Source organism: Cherax quadricarinatus, chromosome 68, assembly GCF_038502225.1.
Source record: "Cherax quadricarinatus isolate ZL_2023a chromosome 68, ASM3850222v1, whole genome shotgun sequence".
NCBI lineage: Eukaryota > Metazoa > Arthropoda > Malacostraca > Decapoda > Parastacidae > Cherax > Cherax quadricarinatus.
The window spans coordinates 12438019-12453941 of record NC_091359.1 but is presented as its reverse complement, the minus strand read 5'-3'; the positions used below and the strand labels follow the sequence as shown (position 1 = coordinate 12453941).

At 38.7% G+C, this 15923-nt stretch overlaps 1 long non-coding RNA gene across 8 annotated transcripts in view; it reads left to right on the top strand.

Annotated features, from left to right (window-relative positions):
- The window catches only part of LOC128697753 (uncharacterized), a 30235-nt gene extending 17980 nt beyond the window's left edge, over positions 1-12255 (top strand). For all 8 annotated transcript variants that reach the window (XR_008408348.2, XR_008408344.2, XR_008408349.2 and 5 more), the window contains 2 exons: positions 11426-11589; positions 11914-12255. This is a non-coding gene — a long non-coding RNA (uncharacterized lncRNA). The remainder of the gene's footprint in view (positions 1-11425; positions 11590-11913) is intronic.
- Positions 12256-15923: the final 3668 nt, after the last annotated feature.

Here is a 15923-nt window from a genome sequence, read left to right as displayed (position 1 = left end):
CTTTCACTCTGCAAACCTTCAAAGTCAGTATTGTTCCCGGTGTCCACCTTTAACCCTTTCAGGGTTTTAGCCGTACTAGTACGTCTTATGCACCAGGGTTTTTGATGTACTAGTACACCTAAATTCTAGCGCCCTTAAATCTTGTGAGAGAAAGCTGGTAGGCCTACATATGAGAGAATGGGTCTATGTGGTCAGTGTGCGCAGTATAAAAAGAATCCTGCAGCACACAGTGCGTAATGAGAAAAAAAAATTTGACCGTGTTTTTGGATTAAAACAGCGACTTTGCACTGTATTTTCGTATGGTATTTATTGTTGTATTCTAGTTTTCCTGGTCTCATTTTATAGAATGGAAGACATATTACAGAAATTGAGATGATTTTGACTTGATTTTACAAAGAAAACTACCTTGAAATTGCGCTCAAAGTAGCAGAAATGTTCGATTTTTAACAAAGTTCAAAAGTATACAAATCATGCTATGCGTCCAATACACGTCAACTGGTGAGTCTAATATTCTTTCACAAGTGCGCTGATAATATTTATACCATTTCTACAATGCAGTAGTCTGCATAACAGTAAATCTTTTATTTTTTGTGAGAATAAAAATTCAAAGTCGAAAGCAAAAGTACGTAAGAGGGGCATGGGGACATGACTAATGAACAGAGGAAATGTTATTTTAGTGCCAGGAATGTCTTTCTTGTTTATTCTGGACCCTATTTGGAAATTGGCATCTTTTGAAATTTGTGTGAAATTGGCAAAATTGCTAAATTCTGACCACTGTATTGGTTAGTTGAAATCGGTAAATGGGTGGTTTCTTGTACTTATTCGATAGAAAAAATGGAGTTCTAGCGAAATACACCTACCATCCGACTTACGACCGAGTTCAGTTCCGAGAAACCGGTCGTAAGTCAAAATGGTCGTAAGTCAAACTTTACTACTGAATATCAACATCACATTTTTGTAATGACTTTATTTTATTGTTTTATTTTGGTATTTCATGTTTTAGTTTACTTTTTTGCTGTTAGTGCTGTATTTTATACTGTAAGGTTTAGGATAAACACTGTGTACAACACAAATAGTTGTGTATTTCCCAGAAATTTGGCATAAAAAACACGGTCGTAAGTCGAGTGGTCGTAAGTCGAGCAGGTCGTAAGTTGGATGGTAGGTGTAGTTATGATTTTTGTCGACAAGTACACTGGAATTGGCCGAAAATAGGGCTCAGAGTGGGCAAAATAGTTGATGCATAAACATTGTCGAGACCGCTAACCTCGCGAGAGCATAATTCCGTAAGTTTTATATCAAATTTCATACTTTTGGTGTCATTATGATCGGGAAAAGATTCTCTATCTTTTCATAAGAAAAAATCATTTTTTTTTCTTTTGAAATTTGGCCGACCTTGAGAACAAGTCTCATGAGAGGGCCTGTCGACCCTGAAAGGGTTAAAAAAATAAATTCTGAAGTGATAGAAAATCTTTTTCTAAAAATTTTATGGAATTATGCAGTGAAAGAGTTAGTGTTCTGGGTGCAATTTATGCAGCATCAATTTCACCAAGTTTGAGTCCAATTTTAAGTCATTTTCAGTATTCATTTCAACTAAATTCTTAACTATTTCACCTGTATGCCTTCCATTCTATGAATCGAGGATAAGAAATGGTCCATTCAACTATTATGACTACACTGTAAATTGCACAGAAGTTGGTTATTTTGGCCAGTTTTACACAAATTTAAAAAATAATGTGGACATTCCTGGCACTAAAGCATTTTTTCTGTTCATTTATCAGGTTCTTAGGCCTTTCCAACACTTGCCCTCCATTCTGAATTCATAATCACTAAAATAAAAGATTTACTCCATCTTCTGGATAATAAAATATAGCCAGTAATGATTCATCATGGTTTATGACATCCCAATAATTGAATCAGACTTACTGAGAATCCATTAAACAGACCAAGGGGTGCAAGGGCAATCATACCTCTCCTTAGGAAAATCAGCCAAGTTGAATATTTCTTCTACTTTGAGCAAAATTTCAAGCTACTTCTGATCCTGAAACCAAACAAAATTATCTCTATTTTGAGTAGTATGCCTTCCATTCTATCAAATGATACCAAGAAACAGCTAATAAAACCATAAAAACCATCTGAAAGTCGCTATTTTAAGCCATACACATGGTCAGTTTTGCTTTTCCTGTTGTGTACCACATGGTGCAGGATTTTTTTTTTTGTATTGTGCACACTCACCACACAGATCCAGTCTCGGATATCTAGGTCAACATTTACCACTCACAGCTTATCAGAGTGAGCTGAGCTCATTATGTTGAAGTATGTGAGGGGTCCTGGCCTCAGTGACGTAGTTCTACATGACAGCCGCTGAAGGGGTTAAATAGGCTGTTTTGCTAAGTCTTCCTCTGTTACTTGTTGGAGAAGAATTGTGGGGGTTGTGCCCTGGGTAGAGTGAAGGGTGATCCCTGGGAAAGTTGGCACTGTTACAGTGGTTGGGATTATGGAGACTAGTGGAGGGTAATTATTCATTTTTATCAGTAATTGGCAGTCTCCCTTTTTTCTATGTGCATTTGTACATTGTGCTCTCTTCTTCATATTGACAAGATTGTGACAAGAGGCAAACCTACTCTGCTGGTTGCTGAAGGAGCCTATGTCTGGATCTAGTTCATGAAAGTGACCCAGAACCAACCGCTGCCAGGTAACTTGTGCTGCTAGCCCTGATTATGGCTGGCACTTGGAAAGCAGTTTGCTTGATATCCCAGCCAGTAGTAGTTTCTGGTCATCCTTAACACTTAGGTACTTCATCTAAGGGTTAGGTGCAACACAAAGTACAGTACTTGGTTACAGAAACATTTAGTCAATACTAACTCCAGTTACCAGTTTTAACAATTGTTCGTCATGAAAGCTTCATTTTTCTTAAAGAAGCATGAAGGAAAATTGAGTGCTTTTGCCACAGACACTGCCAGTTAAAATGCTGCAGCAAAGGAGGCTTCATTATGTTCCTCCTCCATAAATATCATTTCCTTAGACAAGGAGACAGGAGCATCTGGCAGTCTTGCAACTATAAAATCGGAAATGCTGGACCCGAGATTTTTATCTGACTTATATAGTCTTGGCTGGATCATCATCTTTCTTTCAATAAACTGTATTTTGTTTACCCTATGCAGCATCCAGGACCTTGTAATAATGGTCCAGTAGCTGGGACAGGCAGGAGCGGCCTGCTCTAAACTCGTGTTGCCCTGGGTTGTGCAATTGTTGGGTATCTAGGTGGTTGGCGATCTTGCTTCTTAGAACCCTTTCAAAGATTTTTTGATATAGGTTTTAGTTCAATCAGACTCTATTATTATTATTATTATAATCAAGGGGAAGCGCTAAACCCGTAGGATTATACAGCGCCTGGGAGGGATGTGGAAGGCATTCAGGCTTAATTCGGGGAACTGGAGCACAGATCCAATTCCCTAAATCAAGAGCCCCTCACCAACATCAAGGAACCTTCCCTGAGGGGAATCAGTCTCTAGTTCTTTACAATTGCTTTACTGCCACCTTTGTAGAGTGGGGCTATGTCTATTGTTTTTAGTGAGCGTGGGATGACCCCTGTGTCCATGCTCCCTCTCCATAGAATGCTGAAGGCACGAGACTGGCTTCTTGCAGTTCTTAATGAACACGAAGTTCCACGAGTCTGAGCCTGGGGCAGAGCGCATACACATGTCATTTATTGGCTTTTCAAAGTCTTGTGGTGTTAGGATAATATCTGAGATTTTTGAGATGACCAAATTTTGGGTCTCTTTCATAAAGAATTCATTTGGAGTGTTGATTGACCCTTAGTCTGGGTAACAGCTCGCTGAACACTGAGTCATATTGTGACTTTAGTATCTCGCTCATTTCTTTGTTGTAATCTGTGTACAGTAGGGCCCCACTTATACGGTAGGTTAGGTTCCAGGCTACCGCCGTAAAGTGAAACACCCTTTTTTTCCACTTATAAATGCATACAAATACTAGATAACAAGTTTACACTAACATATATTAATTTAGCAATAGAACTAGGCATTAAAAAACAATAAAAAAGTAAAATACACATATAGTGCACTCATTACTTACCTTAAAATATTTGTAGTCTTAATCTAGGGTGAGACAAGTAGTATTTATTGTAAGAAATCAAGTGTGGTATGTATGGTAGTCAACCAGGCTACCATTCCAGGCCACCCTACCTACACATAATATTCTATGACATTTAAGCATCCCAGACCAATAAAATGCATATACAGTTCACTCATTATTTACCTTAAAATATTTGTAGTCTTAACCCCTTGACTGTCGCAACCCCAAATCCTAAGGTGTGTCCTGGCGTCACAAAATTTCCAAAAAAAAAAAAAAAATTTTTTTCTTATAAAATGATAGAGAATCTTTTCCTGATTGTAATGACACCAAAAGAACAAAATTTGATGGAAAACTGAAGTTATTGACCTCGGCGATATTTACAAAGCGGCAATTTCGCCCACTTTGAGCCCTACTTTTGGCTAATTCCATTGTTCCAGTCGACCAAACTCATAGCTATTTATTTAGCACTCCATCTTTTTCTATTGATTGAGTACAAGAAACTGCCCATTTACTGATTTCAACTACTGAATAACGTGGTCAGAAATTTGCAATTTGGCCAAATTCACGAAAATTAAAAAATATGACACTTTCAAAATAGGGTCCAGAATGAACAATGCAGACATTCCTGGCTCTAAAATCACATTTTCTTTGTTCATCAGTCACATATCCTGGGCCCTCTGATATTACTCTTGCTTTCTATTTTGAATTTTTATTCAAACAAAAAATAGAAGATTTACTGTTATGCAGACTACTGCAATGCATGTATTGTAATAATTGTATATATAATGTCAACCCATTCATGACTGCATATTAGAATGGCTACTTGGACATTTATTGGAAAATAACACCATTTGTTTACTTTTGAGCATCGGTAAAAATCAAACATTTCCCCTACTTTCAGCTCCATTTCAAGGTTCTTTTCATAGTAAAACCAAGCAAAATCACCTCTATTTTTATAATATGTTTTCCATTCTATCAAATGAGACCAAGAAAACGAGAATGCAACCATAAATACTATACGAAAGTAGACCACAAAATCGGCATTTTAATTAAAAAAAACGGTCTTTTTTTTTTTTCTCATTATGCACTGCGTGCTGCAGAATTTTTTTTATATGGTGCACACTGACCACACAGACCCAATCTCTCACATGTGGGCCTACCAGCTTTCTCCTGCTTGATTTGAAGCCGCTAGAATTTGAGTATATATACACCTACCATCCGACTTACGACCTGCTCGACTTACGACCACTTGACTTACGACATTTTTATGCCAAATTTCTGGGAAATAAACAAGTGTTTATGTTGTACACAGTGCTTATCCTAAACCTTACTGTATAAAATACAGTACTAACAGCATAAAAAGCAAAGTAAAACATGAAATACCAAAATAAAACAATAAAATAGTCATTACAAAAATGTTATGTTGATATCCAGTAGTAAAGTTCGACTTACGTCCATTTCAACATGCGACCGGTTTCTCGGAACCGAACTCGGTCGTAAGTCGGATGGTAGGTGCACGTACGTCAAAAACGGTGGCTCGTAAGATGTATATATACAACCAAAACAGTCAGAAGGTTAATCTAGGGTGAGATGAGTAGTATTTATTGTGAGAAATCAAATGTGGTACATATGGTAGCCAGCCAGGCTACCATTCCAGGCCATTCCACCCACACAATATTCTATGACATTTAAGCGTCCCAGAGTGATAAAATGCGTATACAGTTCACTCATTACTTACCTTAAAATATTTGTAGTCTTAATGTAGGGTCAGGGGTGAGTGAACGAGATAAAACAAATAAATGAGAGAGAGAGGGAATGAGTACATGAGAGAGGACAGGCGAAGAGTTACGTAAACAAACCAAGCGAATGAAAGTTTTGTAAACAAGCCAGGCATACTTGTCTGGTTTGTGTACAAGTTGTCTCTACATTGATACAGTAAAATAAATAAAGAGGAACACTCCCATTCTCATGTAACACCATTTTTAGAAGTAATGATGCTCTGAGTGAAGGCAATGGAAATAAGTCACTCTGACTTTTTTGGGTTATCCTAGGTACTTTACACATATGCTGCTATGTGTGATAATCTATGTAACTGTATTTGTGTATACCTGAATAAACTTACATATGAAAGGAATAATTTTCTACAGTTACCCCCAGTAACACATTTTCTCTTATGTTGGACCAGAGAAAATGTTATTCTTGCTGTCACTTGTACAGGTTATCTGGCTACCACATCTCATATTTGTTTATTTATTCTACTGTGGGGTGTATTTATCATCTTTATATGTTATGTATCATGTTTATTATATAATTTTGAAAAAACATCATAGATGGATTAATGAAAATGTGTATATTAACGTAATATACGACCAGAGGCGTCGTAAGGGGGGGGGGCCGCCCCGGGTGACACCATTTAGGGGGTGATACCATAGAGCCTCTAAAGAAGGTGACACTAATGCACAAAACATCGCCTCACCAACATAAGAGAAGAATCCTTCATTGATTTTGATGATTTGATAGAATGATTTTGATGATGTGATGATTCTGCATATTGAAAGCAAGGAAATGTAAGATCAGATTCACTGAGATGTTACCTGTACTCATGGTCAAATCAGAACTAGTGTTTCTCTGATATTGCAATGTTTTTCTTTATTTTTCAAGTTTTTTCTTTTTGTTTTGGCATTGTTGAAGATGAATAAATGTAGGATCTGTTACCTGTACTCAAAGTGGTATTTGAGTTTGTTTCCTCAATATTACTACGATTATTTATCATTAATAAAGTTGAGAAGTATTCTCCTGTTCGGTTTATGGCCCTTAAACGTTCTCATTGTTAAACATTTGTCACTGACTGGTCATGCAGTAGTGACGTAACTGGAGTTTACCCCCCATCCCCCTGCCCTTGAATTTCATGAGGGTGACACCAAAGATGCCACCCCGGGTGACACCAACTCTAGCGACGCCAGCCCACCATTCTCGCAGTACTGGTTGCTTATGTCTCGCCCTAACCTCCTTCTCCCTTAGTTTATAAACTTTCACCTCTCTCTCTCTTACTTGCTGTTGCTGTTTACCTTTTGCTCCATCAACCTCTTACTCTAACTGCAGCTACAACTGAATAATGATCCCATATATCTGTTGCCCCTCTATAAACATACACATCCTGAAGTCTATCCATCAACCTTTTTTCCACCAATGTATAATCTAACAAACTACGTACTTTCATTAGGTACTATGTCATATCTTGTATACTAATTTATCCTCATTTTCTTACAATAAAGTGGAACCCCGATTTTTGTCCAGTCCGGTTATCGTACAATTCAGTTTTTGATCACTTTTTTTTCGGTGAAATTTTCCTCGTTTTCGTACATCTGCTCAGAAATCGTCCATACCAGATGCATCTACCTGCCACTCGTATGTTCGTGACTCAGTCTGCCTCTGTTACTCCTTCAGCGAGCATTACTCTGCGCATTCATCCGAAACATTTCATAATACATGTAATCCATTGCTTTTTGTGCTTGCGACTGCTAAATAACCCACCATGGGGCTAAAGAAAGTTCCGAGTGCCAGATTTTTTGTGCGACGGGTCCAGTGACTCTCAAGCTTGTCCTAGTGCCAGTAAAAGACAATGAAGGGAAGTAACCCCAGATAGGGCTTAGATACCTGAAGTCCTTATGGAGGGGGATTCCCGTTTCAAACAATAACCTCTCTTCCCTCTCCCCTCCTTGTCTTTCATATACCAACAAGAGTCTTCAATAAAGGTAAAAGTGATGTTCAGTGTTCATTTATCCATTTCTTTAATCATTTATATTTATTTCTCATTTTTTCTTTGTAAAACTATAGTTCTTCTCTATAAAATGTATTTTTTGTTAATAGTTATGGGTGTTGGAACACCCATGTTATTTCAGTTTTTGTACAAATTGGTTTTCGGCTGACCTTCTGGAACGGATTAAAGACAAAAACAGGTTCCATTGCATGTATTACTTACAGTGGACCCTCGAGTTTCGGCAGCCTCGAGTTTCGTGATTAGACTCATGTTTCGGCGACTGTCCGGTACCCGTCCACCCGTCACCACGCACACAAAGCCAGTCTCCCACGCCATTCACTCTGTGTGCCATTGTTTACCAACACATGACCATTACCCCGTGGGTTCATACAATACATTTCATAATAATCCATTGTTTTTTGTGCTTGCAACTGCTAAATAAGTCATCATGAACCCAAGGAAAGCTAGTGCAAGCCCTTTGGTAACCACTGACAAACTGCAAGAGCTTCAACTGGAATAGCATCAGACCACAGCTGAGGAACTTGCTTCAGAGGAGGAGGAAAAGAGAGTGAAGGAGGTTCCTTCTTCAGTGATTAAAGACGTGTGGAATGAGTTGCAAAGTTTTGTTGAAAAGTATCACCCTGACCAAGATGAAACAAGCCATATCTGCAACATGTGCAATGACAGTGTTGTGTCCCACTTCAGGGAAATCCTAAAGAAACGCCAGAAAAAGACCTCTCTGGACAGATACTTTGTGCGACAGGGGTCCAGTGACTCAAGTTGTTCCCAGTGGCATTAAAAGAAGAAGGGAAGTAACCCCAGATAAGGACTTCATACATGAAGTCCTAATGGAAGGAGATTCTCCTTCCAAACAATAGTGTACACCTTCCTCCTATCCCCTCCCTTCCCTTTTTCCATCCACACAGAAGTCTTCAGTAAAGGTAAGTGTAATGTTATTATTTTTTTAAATGCATGTACTTGATTTCTGATTTTCATTATGTAAATCTTTATTTAATTTGAAAAAAATATTTTATTTTAATATTTTTGGGTGTCTGAAACGGATTAATTTTATTTCCATTATTTCTTATGGGAAAATGGTTTCGAGTTTCGTGAATTTCAGCCTTCGGCAGGCTCTCTGGAACAGATTAATCACGAAACTCGGGGGTCCACTGTATTACCAAACCTCAATCTAGACATAGTTCAATTGAAGGCCTCCCCATTTTCATTTACCCCAGGTACCCCAAACTTGCCTACTACTCCCTCCACAACATTTTTACCCACTTTAGCATTTAGGTCCCCCACCACAAGTACTCTCTCACTTCCTTCTAAACTCCCCATGCACTCACCCAATATCTCCCAAAATCTCTCTCCTCTACACTTCTTTCTTCTCCAAGTGCATAAACACTTATAAACCACTTCACATCCGACCCTTATTTTACTCCACATAATCCTTGAATTTTTACATTTACACTCTTTTTTCCTGCCATAACTGATCCTTCAACAATATTGCTACTCCTTCCTTAGCTTTCACTCTATTAGAAACCCCTGACCTAATCCCATTTATTTCTCTCCACTGAAACTCTTCTACCCCTTTCAGTTTTGTTTCACTTAGAGCCAGAACATCCAGCTTCTTTTCTTTCATAACATCCACAATCATCTCTTCCAACATCCATGCACATTCAAGCATCCCTACTTAAAGGTTTTATTTTTATTTTTAGTAAACTGTATGGGAAAAGGGGCTACTAGCCCATTTCTCCCGGCATTTTAGTTGACTTTTACAGCACACATGGCTTACGAAGGAAAATTTCTTATTTCAGTTCCCCAGGGATATGAAAGGAAAATAATAAGAACGAGGACTATTAAGAAAAAACCAAAGAAAACTCAGATGAGTATGTACATATAAATGTGTACATGCATGTATAGTGTGACCTAATTGTAAGTAAAAGTAGCAAGATATACCTGTTAGCTTGTGTGTTTATGAGACAAAAAAGACACTAGCACTCCTACCATCATGTAAAATAAATACAAGTTTTTGTCTTACACTGATTTGTGAGGACAGTAGTACCTCCGTGGGTGATTACTGTCTACCAGTCTACTACTAATATTAAAATATATGCACTTATCCGTTTATGTTATACAGTAATGAAGTCGATAAGGTGGATGTAGGTGAACGGTCATATATCAGTGTATCACTTTAGCCAGTCAGAGATTCTCTTACGCAGGTGGAAGGAGTAAGTTCTTATGAAGCTTCTCTATTTGGTGCTTTTTTTGGGGGGGGGGGGAATTTTATTGAAAAATTACATCCACACTTGAATATCATGTTGAAAGGCCTTCATAGTACACACTAATTAATTTTGGATGCACTTTTTTTTAGTTGCATTCACAAAAAATATAACACTAGAGGAGCTTACAGGTGGAAGCTAACCTACATAGTTGGATTCTATATACAGTGGACCCCCAGTTAACGATATTTTTTCACTCCAGAAGTATGTTCAGGTGCCAATACTGACCGAATTTGTTCCCATAAGGAATATTGTGAAGTAGATTAGTCCATTTCAGACCCCCAAACATACACGTACAAACGCACTTACATAAATACACTTACATAATTGGTCGCATTCGGAGGTGATCGTTATGCGGGGGTCCACTGTATATTTATGTGGAAGCACTAAACCCATAGGGGTCATACAGTGCCTGGAGAATAAGAGAAAATTATTGTCAGTCCAAGGAAGGGAAGGACAATTCCAGTTTCTTGGATAAAGTGCCCCTTGCCTGCAACAAGGACCCCTTCCTTGAGCAGTACATAGGCAGGAAGACTCCTACGTAGGTGGGTGACAAACACTGGCAAGATAAACACAGGTGAAACACACTTGTGGGAGAGGGGGTATGTTGTGTCACTACTATGACTTCATCAAAGTTAAAGTTTACTTATCAGATCGATATTCTAATAAGAAAGAATAGTTAACCACATTTACATAAGTCAAAAACTGATGCACTTACGTTTACCGCTAAAAGGTCGAGTAGTTCCCCAGGCCTCATCAGACACCATCTAAACTTTTTAGAAATGTTGTATTCAAGATTATCTTTGGAATTCAGAGTCCCACTATCAGAGCCCCTATCAGTTAAACAAATAATTTTTCCAGCTTTGTGTTGGCTTACATTAGTGTGTAGTATTAAGAGAAATAAATGGTAACACTATGGCAGGGTATACTGACTATATAAAAGCACATGATGTGGGTTATGACATTTTATTATGAAAGTATTTCTTAACCCTTAAACGGTCCAAACAGATCGACGTTCAAATCCGTAGTGCTCCAAAAGTAGATCTACGTTTTTTTACATATTTTCGAACATAACAAAAAATCAAATGTTGAAAAAATGTATATATATGTTTGGACCATTTAAGGGTTAAAGGACTTCATTAGTTTATAATGAAATCCTTGGTGGATTAATTTTCTTCACAATGAAATGCCATAACCCTTACTGTTATGACTTCTAGATTTACTCATACAGTCAGTTGTCTTCCCATATTGTTCTGTGATGTACTATTAATTAGAAGTTTTCTTCTTGCAGTTGTGGAAGGTTCAATGGACTGGTCCAATAACTTCAGCAACTACTTTCCACACTGAAGGCAGCCATGTGGAGGTCTGTAGCAGATGTTGATGATAAGCAGAAAACAGTCATCCCTTTGGTCTGCTTGTCGAGGATCTCTGCTTCGGTGAGGGATGTAGAAGCAGGTAGGTGGCAAGGAAAAGGGGACTGGAGGGATATAAAGATAAAAAAAGGAAAGGGCAAAGAGGGAGAGTAGAAAGAGAAATGGGAGGCAGATGGAAAGAAAGATTTAGGAAAGGGAGGAAATAGAAGTGTAAGGTGAGGAAGAGGGAAAGCACAAAAAGGGGTTAGGAAATGCAAACACACGAGAGGAATAAGGAAGAAAAAAGGAGAGGGAGTAACAGAGGGGTCCACTGTATTTACTGTTGTAAAAGCTTGGATATCTCTGTAACAAAACTTTATAACCAAGTTTTCTCCTGTTTAAGTCGAATATTAAACTTTCATTCCAGTGAAAGGAGTTGACAGAGAAAGTTCCTTTAACACAAAACTGATGTTCTTCAACTTCGCCAGAGAGTGAGAGATGGCGGCCACCATCAAGTATTTCTTGATGCATGTGACAACTGTAAGCTTCCCAAGTGCCATCTTTAAGTGTGATGCCTACTTTAATGTAGTAATCATTAAGGTGTTTGGTTGACTCCAAGTTTAGGATCAGGATTCATGGATATCTTTTAGGAGTGGTGAGTGCAAAGACTTTGTCAGAACCCCATGCATTTTGAGAAGCTCCTCTTGATCATTTTTTACTACTAAGTGTATCCTATGGACCAATAAACCTTACCTCCATAGTGGGAAAATTTATGGAATCTATAATTGCCGAAGCAATTTGTAGCCATCTCGAAAGGCATAAATTGATTAATGAATCTCAGCACGGTTTTACAAGGGGGCATTCCTGTCTTACGAATTTATTAACTTTCTTCACTAAGGTATTTGAGGAGGTCTATCATGGTATTGAATATGATATTGTGTATATGGACTTCAGTAAGGCTTTCGATAGAGTTTCACATCAGAAGCTATTGAGGAAACTTAAGGCACACGGAATAGGAGAAATTTTTTACTGGGTTGAGGCATGGTTGACGAATAGGCAGCAGAGAGTTTGCATAAATGGGGAGAAATCAGAGTGGGGGCATGTCACAAGCGGTGTTCCACAGGGGTCAGTGTTGGGCCCCTTGTTGTTCACAATCTACATAAACGACATAAGCAAATTTGCTGATAACACCAAGATAGGCCATCCAATTCATTCTAATGAGGACATTAGAGCACTCCAGGATGATTTGAATAAACTCATGCAGTGGTCAGAGAAGTGGCAGATGCAGTTTAATATAGACAAATGCAAAGTTCTAAATGTTAGACAGGAAAATAACCATGCTACATGCAAACTACCTCCCTGGCCAGTGCATGAAATTACCGCCTTCCTTTCTTTGTCGACATTTAAAAGTTCTTCAAAGTATTCTCGCCATCTACCCAATACCTCCTCCCCATCTATTAACTCTCCTACTCTGTTTTAACTGACAAATCCATTTGTTCCCTATGCTTTCTTAACTTGTTTAACTCATTCCAAAATTTTTTCTTATTTTCATTAAAATTTCTTGACAATGCCTCTCCCACTCTCCTTTTGCATTCTCTCACCACTCTCTTCACCTTTCTTTTACTCTCCATATACCCTCTTCTTATAACACTTCTGCTTTGTAAAAAAAACTCTCATAAGGTACCTTTTTCTCTTTTAACACACCCTTTACTACATAATTCCACCAATCACTCCTCTTTCCTCCTGCACCCACCCTCTTATAACCACAAACTTCTGCCCCACATTCTAATACTGAATTTTTAAAACTATTCTAACCCTCTTCAACCCCCCTACTACTCATACTTTCACCAGCCCACCTTTCTGCCAATAGTTGCTTATATCTCGCCCGAACTGCCTCCTCCTTTAGTTTATACACTTTCACATCCCTCTTACTTGTTGTTGCCATTTTCCTCTTGTCCCATCTACCTCTTTAACTACAACTAAATAATGATCCGATATATCAGTTTGTCCTCTATAAACGTGTACATCCTGAAGCCTACCCATCAACCTTTTATCCACCAATACATAATCTAACAAACTATTTTCATTATGTGCTATATCATACCTTGTATATTTATCCTCTTTTTCATAAAATATGTATTACTTATTACCAAACCTCTTTCTACACATAGCTCAATTAAAGGCTCCCCATTTTCATTTACCCCTGGCACCCCAAATTTACCTACTACTACAGCGCTGTATAGCCCTTGTGGCTTAGCGCTTCTTTTTGATTATAATAATAATAATACCTACTACTACCTCCACAACATTTTTACCCACTTTAGCATTGAAATCCCCAATCACAGGCACTCTCCATGCATTCACTCAACATTTCCAAAAATTTCTCTCTCTCCTCTACACTTCTCTCTTCTCCAGGTGCATATATACTTACTATAACCTGCTTTTCACATCCAACCTTTATTTTACTCCACATAATCCTTGAATTAATACATTTATACTCTTTTTCCTGCCATAGCTTGTCCTTCAACATTATTGCTACTCTTTCTTTAGCTCTAACTCTATTTGAAACCCCTGACCTAATCCCATTTATTCCTCTCCACTGAAACTCTCCCTCCAGCTTCTTCTCATTCATAACATCCACGCACATTCAGACACCCCACTTTGAAAATTTTCTTATTCTTTTTGGTAATTTTACAGGATTAGGGGTTTCTAGCCCATTGTTCCCGGCACTTTAGTTGACTTTTACAACACGTATGGCTTAGGGAGGAAAGATTCTTATTCCACTTCCCCATGGATATAATAGGAAACAAGAACTCTTAAGATAAAATCAAAGAAAACTCAGATGAGTGTATATAGATAAACATGCACATGTATGTGTAGTGTGACCTAAGTGTAAGTAGAAGTAGCAAGACATACCTGTAATCTTGTATATTTATGAGACAGACAAAAGACAGCAGCAATCCTACCATCATGTAAAACAATTACAGACTTTCGCTTTACACTCACTTGGCAGGACAGTAGTACCTCCCTGGGTGGTTGCTGTCTACCAACCTACTACTAAATAATGTAGATCTTAATATTATGGATTGCAAAAAGGATTTAGGAGTTCAGGTTAGTAGTAATCTAAAACCAAGACAACAGTGCATTAGTGTTTGCAATAAAACTAACAGAATCCTTGGCTTCATAGCCAGAAGTATAAATAATAGAAGTCCTCAGGTTGTTCTTCAACTCTATATATCTTTGGTTAGGCCTCATATAGATTGTTGCACAGTTTTGTTCACCGTATTACAGAATGGATATAAATGCACTGGAAAACATACAGAGGAGGATGACAAAGTTGATCCCATGTATTAGAAATCTTCCCTATGAGGATATTATTATTATAATCAAAAAAGAAGCGCTAAGCCACAAGGGCTATACAGCGCTGCAGGGTAGGGAAGGAAGCAAGGGAATTGGATGGCAGGAGGGAGGGGGGATGATCAGCAGGTTACAGAAAACAGCGGGGCAGGGGATAGTACGGGGGTAGAGGGTAGCAAGAGATACAAGTAGAAAGGGCTGAAAGTATCAGAATTTGTGAAGTAAGTCAGTCGTTGTCAAAAAGTCAATAAGAGAGTCCGGATGAAAGGTGGGTCCATCAGCGAGAAGGGAAGGTAAAGAGAGAGCAGCGGGGCGAAGACGACGACAGAGGTAAATTCTGCGTGCTCGTTGATAAAGTGGGCAGTCCAACAGAATGTGGCTGACTGATAATGGAGCTTGGCAATTCTCACAGAGAGGAGCAAGTCGCCTCTCCATGAGATATCCATGAGTAAGACGAGTATGGCCAATGCGAAGACGGGAGAGAGTAGTCTCCCAACCTCGACACTGGTGATAAGAAGACGGCCAGTAACCTATACTCGGTTTAATAGACTGAAGTTTGTTGCCGAGCATAGTAGACCAACGTTGTTGCCAACGGGTGTGAAGGTGGGAAGATATTACAGCAAAATAGTCCGTACATGGAATACCTCTATAAGAAACTGGTAGGTCATGTACTGCTGACCGCGCAGCAGTGTCTGCCTGTTCATTGCCCTGTACGTCAACATGACCAGGGACCCAACAAAAAACAATATCTTTATGCTTAGTAAAGATGCGGCGTAGCCAAAGTTGGATACGGAGGACTAAGGGGTGAGGTGTATCAAATTTTTGTATAGCCTGTAAAGCACTAAGGGAGTCTGAGACAACCACAAATGATGACACAGGCATAGATGCAATACGGATAAGTGCTGTAAGGATGGCATATAATTCAGCAGTAAAAATACTAGCTGAAGATAGTAAATGCCCTTGTACGACGCTGTCCGGAAACACTGCTGCGAATCCTACGCCGTCAGAAGACTTAGAGCCATCTGTGTACACAGCAATGGCATGAGAATGAGAGTGAAAGTGGTCAAGAAAAAGAGAGCG